The sequence below is a fragment of the Pecten maximus genome, unplaced genomic scaffold (assembly GCF_902652985.1).
Source record: "Pecten maximus unplaced genomic scaffold, xPecMax1.1, whole genome shotgun sequence".
NCBI classification, from domain to species: domain Eukaryota; kingdom Metazoa; phylum Mollusca; class Bivalvia; order Pectinida; family Pectinidae; genus Pecten; species Pecten maximus.
In genome coordinates, this window is record NW_022979327.1 from 1 (window position 1) to 12,073 (window position 12,073).

The window sequence follows — 12,073 nt, forward strand, 5'->3', positions numbered from 1 at the left end:
GAGAAGGTCATGTTTCCGGTTTGCGTGCTGGATAAGCTGCATACAGATTGTAAGGACCTCATTTACAATATGCTTGAAGCTGACACGGATCGGAGGCTAGTTATAGACGCAGTTCTTGCTCATCCATGGCTCAGGAAGGTTAATTGATTCACGGACAATTTAAAATGTCATCATGTATTACCATCCCTGTGTTGGTGACTCCGGTCAGATCTGTCCTGATTATACCCCCCCCCCCCCCCCCCCCCCCCCCCCCCATGTGCCGTGCGGTTTAACCTCAATTTTACTGATTAAATTACATCATATAATCATTAGACTAAATTGTACATTATTTTGGTTTCTTCTTAATACATTTGCATTCAAATATTTGATTAGTACCGATATCTTCAAAAACGATAACCAGTAAAGTTGACACCATTGAACATTTTGAAAATATCTGTTGTTTTGAAAGAAATGGACAATCACAATGTTGCGCTCGGGGAACTGTTTCTAAACATTGTGGGAAAATATAGAAACATCTTTTGTAAAAGTCATCGTGTCAGACTAAAATATCAGATAAAAGGAAATAATAAGTAAATAAAGCTACAAACCGATACAGATGATATTTGCTTTCTTTTGTGACAAATTTGTACACATTCTAAAGATCATTGGACTGAAATTTGGCGAAAGGTATTCTATATCGCGGATTTTTTTAAAGAATATAGTTGAACAGTTTTTGTCCACGTTTAGTTGCGCGTTATGGGATTTCCGTCCCTAAAATGGTCATTATTGAAACGTTAGTTTTGGAGACATTATAAATATGGGTACCTCATGTGGAGAAGGGTATGTTTGTCTGGAACAGTTAATTTGACCATGGGATTTCATATCTATAACTAAACGAATATGTATGATTTGTATTTTTAACGTCAGGGTGCCTTTGGCACCTGCCGTTATAGGCGTGGTGAGAAAATGTTGTTACTGACACTTCTGTTCCGGCTAACTACTCCTCTTTTCTGTCATACAAATGATATACATTACATCCGCAGCCTAATATAGTTCCTATTTTGATAGCAATTATTGACACAATTTAAGTGATGTAAACCGTGTTTACAGCAATTATTTAAAATGAAAAATGAATGTTTGGTGTTCTAGACTATCCACATCTGTTCATCCTGAGTTCATATGCAGGAACATTTCATATAAGCCTAAAACCAACCCTAAATTACGTAGTCAAATGCACCCGAGCATTCCACGAGATAATTTCAGCTGTCACGAGACTCATCACTAGTCGGTCAAAATGGCGGTTATGTCTAGTGTAACTAAACCAACGACCGTTCGCAGTTTCATATTCATTTGTATGTCGCTAGAATACGCAGGAAATATGACCAGGAATTGATGGCAAGTTGTAACAAACTATATTGCCGTTTTTCGTGAGGATTTTATCAAACAAGTTTATTATTTGTTGTTTGAATAGAATCTAATGATTATGATCCGTGACTGATGTACTGGCGTCGGTGTCAAAACTAGATATGTCTCATCGGACAACGCGACCGCAATTTTCTATCGGAGTTAAAATGTGTTACTAGGGGTCATAAAATAGATGTTTGATAGGCCTGATTAACATCTTATAGTCTAAATAAAATTTAAAAAAAACTTTGGCTGTGTACATCTTGGATTTTATCTTTAGTTGTAGTTACTTGAACAACATGTTCTGTTAATAGACCGATTTGCCGTTCAGTCTTCCACAAGAATTAAAGAAATAAGGAAAGAACTTTACTCAGCTATTGTTAAGTTGTCAGCTGATAGATATATGACATGTTATACATGTTTTCTTGAATATATATATAGAATAGGAATACCATGGCCAGATTAAGACATTTCATCTGATACAAATGTAACACTCTGACTATAAAATCCAATTTTAAATTTCTTATAATATGACCTCAGACCCTGACGTTTCTCAGGGCCTTTGGCCCTTTGATTTATTTCCAGAAGCAGAAGTTCAATGTCGAATCGTCTGTGTGTGGTGGCAGACATGTTGCTTCGTTTTGTATTTTCAATCAATCCAGGGATTATACTTGATTTTGACGTAAGCTTTAAAATTTGTTTTAAACGACCCTTCACTATTTCAGTTAAGCTAAAGACATAAGCGAGGTAAATCTGATTTAGAGTAGTGACAACATGGGTAACCAAAGTAACATTACTTACGCATTGTCTAGTTTTTCCAAAGCCGAAATCCAATCCAATCAATCTTCAGTATTGCGATCTTGTAGAATACCGGATAGTGAGAGTGATACGGATCTAACTCGTTCATATTGGATTCATAAACTTCACAAAAATCCTTATAAACAACATTTTATTGCTAACTTGAGTCTTCTCTCCACTTTTACTATCATTTTAAGTACATTTAAGTCGGGACTACAGTCCTATTGGGGTAGTATAACTCCAGACGTCGACCTAATGGAATGTGGATTTTGAAAATCTTTTGATTAATCTCGAAGTTAAGCCCATAAGAAACGTTTCCTCCGTCAAAATGTTTGTTTTGCTACTGTTTATAACACCATTCCCCATTCAACATTTCGTTCTCTTGTGATAAGAGCTGTCTTTTTTCAAGAAAGGTTAACGGCGTTATTAGTACAAAATTGTGAACTATACCGGAACATATTTTGTTAAACATATGCCTAGTGTCCATAGAAAATACACCAAAGATATTCTAAATCGTGAGAATATTGAATTTCTGATCACCAACCTTACTTGACTATTTGCATACCCATAGAAACAAACTGTGTCCCGCTGTCGGCTGACTGACATACCCATAGAAACAAACTGTGTCCCTCTATTGGCTGACAGACATACCCATAGAAACAAACTGTGTCCCTCAGTTGGCAGACTGAAATACCCATAGAAACAGAATTTGTCCCTCAGTTGGCTGACTGACATACCCATATAAACAAACTGTGTCCCTCAGTTGGCTGACTGACATACCCATAGAAACAAAACTGTGTCCCTCTGTTGGCTGACTGACATACCTAAAGAAACAAACTGTGTCCCTATGTTGGCTGACTGACATACCCATAGAAACAGACTGTGTCCCTATGTTGGCTGAGTGACATACCCATGGGAACAGACTGTGTCCCTATGTTGGCTGACTGACATACCCATAGAAACAGACTGTGTCCCTCTGTTGGCTGAGTGACATACCCATGGGAACAAACTGTGTCCCTCTGTTGGCTGACTGACATACCATGGGAACAAACTGTGTCCCTCTGTTGGCTGACTGACATACCCATGGTAACAAACTGTCCCTCTGTTGGCTGACTGACATACCCATCGGAACAGACTGTCCCTCTGTTGGCTGAGTGACATACCCATAGAAACAGACTGCGTCCCTCTGTCGGCTGACTGACATACCCATGGAAACAAAATGTGTCCCTCTGTTGGCTGACTGATATACCCATCGGAACAGACTGTCCCTCTCTTGGCTGACTGACATACCCATAGAAACAGACTGTGCCCCTCTGTTGGCTGACATACATACCCATGGGAACAGAGTTTGCCCCTCTGTTGGCTGACATACATACCCATGGGAACAGACTGTGCCCCTCTGTTGGCTGACTGACATTACCATGGGAACAGACTGCCCCTCTGTTGGCTGACATACATACCCATGGGAACATACTGTGTCCCTCTGTTGGAAGATTTGTTTTTGTTTTCCTACGCGGCTGATGATATCCAAGCGCTGATCAGAACATGGAGTAATGGAACACAGACCTTTCAAAGTCCTTCAATTTCACCTATAGGTATATTGACGATGTGTTATTTTTAAATTATCCAATGACGCCTCGGTTTTTCTTTGATCTTTTGTTGGCGTTATATTGCATACTATGTGATATTTCAAATATCACATATGTAATATCTGAAATATCACATGGCATTTCTGATTGGTCCATGCCTCAGTCTTGAGGCGGGGCCAATTTCAAATGTGGGCGTGGCAAATGAACAAAGACAGGAAAACATTTTAAACAAAATTTAATGAAATACGAGTGCCGTTTAGAAATGTTCTTTGTTGTCTTCTTTCTTCACCTTGTATGCATACAGCCGTGCTGCGATGTTCCGTCCTGTCCATATTGAGTTGCTCATCAAAACCTGACGAAACAGAATATAAAACCCTGTTGAGTATATTTTAGGTCTAATACCCCCATCACACTAGGTCACGTTCCCACTACGTCCAACCACGTCCTGGAAAAAATTGAAGAACGCAATGCGAACGCAGAAAGAACTTGTACAACGTAGTAAAGACTCAATAGAGACCGATAAGGACGTGTTATGGTCTTCATGGACCTGGAGGACGTGAACAAACTTTGAGCATGTTAAAAAAAAGCGTAGCGAGGACGTGGTCCAATCGGGACGTAGTAAGAACGTAACAGGGACGCAGTACCAGCGGTATTGACGTGGTAATGACGTAACCAAAACCCAATGAGAACTTCATTGACGCAGTGGAAGCGTAGCGCTGATGGAAAGGATTGTATTACGTTCTCATTGCGTTGTCAGTGCGTTCTTGCTACGTCAATGTAGTTCTTATTGCGACCTCTCTACGCTTGTACAATGACCAAGGTACGCCAATACCACGTTGTTGATGACCACGTTAGGTTTCCAGTACGTTCTTACGGTGCTCATTAAGTTTACGACACGTCTGTCACAGGTTACCACCACGTCAAAACCACGTCCAGAGGATCGGCTGTATAAATACTCATTTCAAGTTTAATTCATTATCACTTTCGTTCAAACTACAAAAGAAGATGGTTACAAGTTATCAAGAACTTCTCTGCCCTGCCTGTACCAGTCGAAAAATTCGGTTCTTCGTCATAATCGTTGGTTGCTTCGGATGCAACAACGCTGGCAACTGGTGGTGGATTTTTTAGAATTTTACCTCTGCCTCTCCCACCACGGCCTGTCTTGGACTGTCCGGATTTTCTCGGCGGCATATTGTGAATATTGCAGGGGAATGGAAAAAAGAAACAAGTCAAGTTGTATTTATAGGGAACGGGCAAACGCAGAGAGAACGTAGTAATTACGTAATGCACGCGTAGAAAGATCTTTTTGGACGTAGTAAGAGCGTATTAAGAACACACAGAGCGTGGTGCACGCGCGAACATGCGCGAGATAAGGTCTTAGTGGAAACGTGTAGGACGTAGTAAGAACCCAGCAAGGACGTAATGAGGGCGTAATATGAACGTGACAACTGCAAAATTCTCCATTTTTGCCACGACCCCGCTGCGTTTCTCGAAATTTTAAGGACGCAGTGCGGTCTTCGTGGTCTTTGTCTTAGTGTGATGGGGGCATAACAGATCAGTAAAAAAACGCATTCATGATTACATATAAAATTTCAGTCATTTAAAAAAAATGGTTATACAGATTACGCCAAATGTAACCATACATTTTCGTTGCACAAAAATCTTATCATAAGCAAAATAGTGATGAAAATGATAACAGGACGAGTGGATAAAAATACCGATTAACCGATTCATCGATGTATTTAAACAATTTCATGGACTTTGAAAGATTCGTGACATCGTGAACGTCGAAATTTACGAAAAATATTTCATTTTACAATTTGTTCAAACAATATGATTTTAGACTTACCTGCTTGGTAAAGGGAAGTAGCGCAGGTCCTCTTTCCGGAGCAGTTACCGTTTGTGTAATTTCCCTCGAATCCTGCAGTCTTTCACATGTTTTTCACATTACCGTTCAGTTTATTTACAACAATTGGTTACGTTAATTCCTTGGTATCAAATAATCCAATGTCAGTAGCTACAGTGTCACTATCTTCCAGTTCATACTCATACTTGGTCGGTAAATACATCGACATCAATGATCAGTTCATGATCCGCCATGGTTGACAGTCTCACTAGAAATGAATGGACTAGACTGTGACAGAATGAAACGTGTCAGAAATTGGCGGGAAACATATCACAGTGACAGGTTTTGATCAATTTTATAGCTCCACCCCTAGGCACGTGGGTGACAAAACCTCGGCTGTCATTGGATAAAACAGATACAAAATGGGTACTCGTGACGTATCGCATATATCACACTCGTGCTACGCACTCGTGTGATATATCCGATACATCACTCGTACCCATTATGTATCTATTACTTACAAAAAATTGGAGAACTCTTAGAACTTGAAATCAAGGACACAACAGACTCTTCAATATCAGCCGCTTACCTCGATCTTTAGGTACAATGTACAGGGAACTGCATTGAAGTTTAGCGAAAGGACCTACGGAACTAACGTTCAACGATGCTGATTGGTACAATTTGTAACTCGTTTACCTGTCAATCTATACTGCGAAGTATGTGGGCGGAGCCTGTTCAGTGTTCAAACGTTGAAACAGCCGGTGTGTCGGTAAAAGCCTTTCATGTCGGTGGGAGTGATTTCCTCTATGGCACGTATGATAGAGAGTTTTAAGTTCACACTCGCAAGTTCCCGGAATCGTTCTTGGGTCATTAAAGATTTAATTTTCGCAAAATAATTTTCAACTGGATTTAGATCCGGTGAATATACAGGCAAGAATGTATAGCCGACACCCTGCATTTGGAAAAACTGTGAAAGGGCTATCTCTGCGTTGTTATGGTGTATTGCACAATTATCCACAACTACTACATCGCCCGGTAAAAAAGCCGATCGACCAAGTCGGTCCTGAGATAAACTTGCTTCATTCCAGAAGTTCAAGTACGTGTTCATGTTAGAAGGTCCATCCACGAAATTGTAATATATAACACCATTCAAACCTACAACTAGGTTTAAAGTTAAATTACGACCTGGGTGAAATTTGCCTATTTCAACACATGCAACACCCTTTTTAGAATGACCATAATTAGAGTTAGTGGTGGTTATTTTGAACCCACTCTCGTCCATAAATTTCACTTGACAGGGCCGTACCGTTTTGCAAAAATCCATATAGGCTTGTGTGTAAACCATATTATGTTGCGAAAACCTGTCACAGGATGGGCGTGTAATCCGTTTATATGTAAGATCCAATTTTTTTGACATAGTTCTGTATATAGTAGAAGTATCAACTTTTCCCGAGACGGGGGAATATTCAATCAATTTTTGTTTCAGTTCTGTCCCGGTTATAGATGGTCTATCTTTTTTTTTTAAATGTATCATCTCAATATCGGTTGTATTAAGCTTTGGTCTTCCCAATGTATTCCGTGTTTTTTCCGACAGAGCGCCATCTGACACATATTGCCTCCAGAAATTTGTTACAGTCTGGCGATTAACTTTATACTTTTCCGCAACTTTGGTAAAAACTCCTCTAGGAATTTCTCCGGTCCAAACATTCCCTCCAAGATGCAATGTTTCTTGGACAATCAGCTTTCTTAAATCCGAACTAATGCCATCTCCTTTTTTGTACTCTCTACCACTCGCGTTTTTCCGTGTAGTCATTTTGATTTTTTTTCTTCAATTTATGACATTGGCGCCAAAATATCTAAAAATAAATAATAAAAAGCGCGAAATGTCGCTTTGGTGTTAGTCACGCTTTGCTTTCTTTTAAATATTTCAATTGAAATACTGCTTTTGATTATTATATATTATAATGGTTATTTTAACGATAACACCAAAAACAAAGTCCAAATATACATGTTTGTGACGATTAATTCAATTTTTTTTTTTTTTTAAATCGAACCTTCCGAAACCCTATTTCAATCAAGAAATGGAAGCGTCCAATCAACAAAGGTTACGTCACGGTCAAAAGCGTGCGACCCGTAGAATACCACATGTTACATGTAGGTCAGACCGATTGCAGTGTATCAAATACAGTTATGGAGTCGTTACAGGTGCAGATTGAATATGGACACGAGAAAATAAGGAAATTTAATATTCCAGATCGGGTTTGTACATATGAAGAACTGAAGTGCGACATACAGTGTCGGATTGACAATTTGCGGGAAAAGATATTCGGAATACAATATCTTGACGACGAGGGAGCCTGGGTCATTGCGGTGAGCGATACTTACATTGCTGAAGCTTTTAGGTGTGCTAAAGTTCTATCGGGTACATCAATGAGGAGAATGAAATTACGTACATTTGATGGAAACTCCCCACAGCCATTTGTAAGTCACAAAGAAAGAAATGATTCGTTACAGCCACGGTCTTTATTTTCGGATGATAGCCATGATATGCATGTAGATGCCAACCAGGCTGTCGTGGGACAGAGTCACCAAGGCACTGTGTGTACTCCGCATGGATCAACTAAGGTATATAAAACACCTTTACAGCTGATGATGGATGATTTACAGGATGACATGCATGTGAAAACTGTGGAATTAGATAGTGCTAAAGAACAACTACAGGCTCTGGAAAAAAAGTATTCAAATCCTAATATAAAAGCTGATAAAACAAAGTTGCAGTGTGGGCAATGCCACATGAGACTCGGACACACAAAACGCAACTGTGATTGGGGCGTGTGTGAAGGGCCTCACATGTGCAATGATCTTGATAAGCATGACGTTCAAAAAAAAACAAATTGTGGACGCTGCAGCGACAGTGAAAACTTTGACAAAAGAACTTGAAAAACTTAAACAGAATCTTGGCTTAAAGCAGCACACGTACGACGAAACATGTAATACATTTTTCAGTAAGGTTTTGCCTTACCTCGTCAACACGGATATAGAGTATTATCCCGTGGGTGCCTACGGTCTTCGCGCGCTCTGTATGGGGGCTATACATCCCGATATAGCGGTCTTGGAGAAACGTTTTAGAGGTATTGTACCGAAGGATCTTGATTCTGCAGCAAAAACATTTGCCGCAATATTAAAATCTGACTGTTCCACAAAATTTGGATTCAACAAAGCCAAAGTTCACAACAATCCTGTGAAGCAACTTTTACAACAGAGGGGCGTTCAATACCCCGAGTTTTCAACGGGAACTCAAACATCTGCGACGCTAAGTACCCCCGCGACGGCGAACTCGGCGATAGCCTGGCAACCTAATTTTAACTGGATAACGCCATCTAACATGGTGGTTGGCCCGTCGACAACGTCACCACAAATAATGCACGTGCCATATCAGCTCCAATTCAACAATCCGTTTGTGAGACCCATATCTGAAGAAGACGACTTGTGTTCGCCACTACCCCCAAAGAAAAGGAAGATGTGAACATACAAATAGCATGTGTCAAAAGTTTCCTTTTTGTGTAGGATAGTACATTCTCACCAGGTACCATCAAAGATTTTCTTTCTTTTAATATTATCGCCTGCGAGTGAGGCAATTCTTTTTAATTTTCAGTACACTTTTAAAAATAATTTTCATCATTAAACTTTTGATAAAACGAGTGTCGCTTGTTTTGTATTATTGATTCTGAAATGAATGTTCAAACGGGAAATTTTAGTAGTATTGTATTTAAAAAAAATGTATGATTTTCAATTTATTCATTACAGCACATTTATGTAGCATGAAGGCAAATGTAGATGTACAAATTTATATCCACAATGATGTAAAATAATTTCTTTTAACAATGTAGAAAAATCATTTTGTCATCATTTGTATACCGAAAATGCAAGATTTATCAGTTTGTTTCAATTAATTGTTCCTACGGAAATATTTCGGCATTTAGAGTTAACTGCTAAATTATTGCCCATTTGTATGTTTTTCAAATAAAATGGATATATAGTATATACTTCAACACACTTTATCATGCAATATAAACAAATAACCGTGAGGGATACGTGTAGGATAACACAAGTACATTTTACGTTTTAACAAAAAAAATCTTTTTGTAATTACGAATGTGCTAAATATGGGAAAGTTGAAAATAGTATATCGTTCCCGAAATTGAACATTTCATTTCATTCATCATGTCAAGCCATGGCAGTTACGTGTACTACAATGTACGATAAGATGAAAGGGACAGTAATGCATCGCAAGACCTCCGCTGTGACACTGAAGGAATCCGACAACAAACGATTTGATTGGTCATTCGATCAAAAGGAGTAAACGGAGGGGCGGAGCAATGAAACGCTAAACTTCAATGCAGTTCCCTGTAACAAGGACACTACAGACACTTCAATATCAGCCGCTTACCTCGATCTTTAGGTACAATGTAACAAGGACACTACAGACACTTCAATATCATCAGCTTACCTCGATCTTTAGGTACAAAGCAGAGACAGCCTACACCTAAGCTGTATGTTTCTCGTGATGCGTTTATTTTTTTTCTCATTTGCTGATTTTCCATTTCTAGATAGTAACATTTCTGAATCTCCAATCTACGGTGTTTACCTGTCCCAGTTGATTCGATATTTAAAGGCTTGTTTCCATTTTTACGATTTCCGTGACAGATGTCGATTACTGACAGAGCAATTTACAACACAAGGTTTCGAAATATAAAAGGTGATGAAGACCACGGGAAGTCGACATTATGACCTCATTGGAAACATTATGTCTCTTCGAAGCTTGCTGGTGTCTATAGTGGTTCCGTTGTCACCACCCTAGTTCCCATTTTGAAAGTGTGACGTAACCCAGATTTGACCTAGATTTGTATGGCTTGTGTCATGGTGACCTAGATTTGTATGGATGGTGTCGTGGTGACCTAGATTTGTATGGCAGGTGTCGTGGTGACCTAGATTTGTATGGCAGGCGTCGTTGTGACATATATTTGTATGGCTGGTGTCGTCATGACCTAGATTTGTATGGCAGGTGTCGTCGTGACCTAGATTTGTATGGCTGGTGTCGTCGTGACCTAGATTTGTATGGCTGGTGTCGTCGTGACCTAGATTTGTATGGATGGTGTCGTCGTGACCTAGATTTGTATGTCTGATGTCGTCATGACTTAGATTTGTATGGAGGGTGTCGTCGTGACCTAGATTTGTATGGCAGTTGTCCTCATGACCTAGATTTGTATGGCTGGTGTCGTCGTGACTTAGATTTGTATGGCTGGTGTCGTCGTGACCTAGATTTGTATGGCTGGTGTCGTCGTGACCTAGATTTGTATGGCAGTTGTCCTCATGACCTAGATTTGTATGACTGGTGTCGTCGTGACCTAGATTTGTATGGCTGGTGTCGTCGTGACCTAGATTTGTATGGCTGATGTCATCAGTGAATCAGAAGACGCTTTCTTTACCGGATCACCTGGTCTTAACATCATGTCCTCGTGCAAATCTATATTTTGCTCGTGTTTGCCCTCATTTTATTGTTTTTAATTATAATTAACCTTTCGTTTGCATGATGATATTCTTTGCTTATTCTACATGGATGTTAGTAAGGGTTTTTCATTGCAATATATCGCAAACTCTCGTACCTTCTCGCGACAAAGCTGAATATAAACATTAATATTGTGTTGTCATATTGATTTAAATGAAGCATGTGTTACTCGTGCCTTGTTATAGTGCTAGTAAAGAGTGGATACCGTCATTGCCTCTTCAGATCACTTTAGTCTCCTACATAGTTTCTAGGCAAGACAGGAGAGCGCCGGTTCAACGGATTAAAGTGTCGGCTACGTGACGTTATACATTCATTGTACCGGACATTCGTAATCCTATTTTTCTGTCACCGTAAAGGGTCAGCGTCGGATGTACGATAAATGGCAGAGAATTAACTACAGAACAATGTTTGGATTAACTATCCTGAAATACAGCCGGTATCTACTGGATCATCGATATGTCACAATGTCAGGTTACTGTACCATCGATATGTCACCATGTCGTATTACTGGACCATCGATATGTCACCATGTCGTATTACTGGACCATCGATATGTCACAATGTCATGTAACTGGATCATCGATATGTCACCGTGTCGTATTACTGTACCATCGATATGTCACAATGTCATGTAACTGGATCATCGATATGTCACCATGTCGTATTACTGGACCATCGATATGTCTCCATGTCGTATTATACTGGACCATCGATATGTCACCATGTCGTATTACTGGACCATTGATATGTCACCATGTCATGTTACTGGACCATCGATATGTCACAATGTCAGGTTACTGGACCATCGATATGTCACCATGTCGTATTACTGGACCATCGATATGTCACCGTGTCGTATTACTGGACCATCGATATGTCACCATGTCA

At 39.6% G+C, this 12,073-nt stretch overlaps 1 long non-coding RNA gene across 1 annotated transcript; it reads right to left on the bottom strand.

The window, feature by feature from the left end:
* Positions 1–3,988: 3,988 nt before the first annotated feature.
* Positions 3,989–6,032, bottom strand: LOC117318492. The gene is made up of 2 exons (XR_004530381.1): positions 5,620–6,032; positions 3,989–4,122 (listed from the first exon to the last, which is right to left on the bottom strand). It is a non-coding gene; the product is annotated as an uncharacterized LOC117318492 (long non-coding RNA).
* Between the last annotated feature and the right edge of the window lie 6,041 nt (positions 6,033–12,073).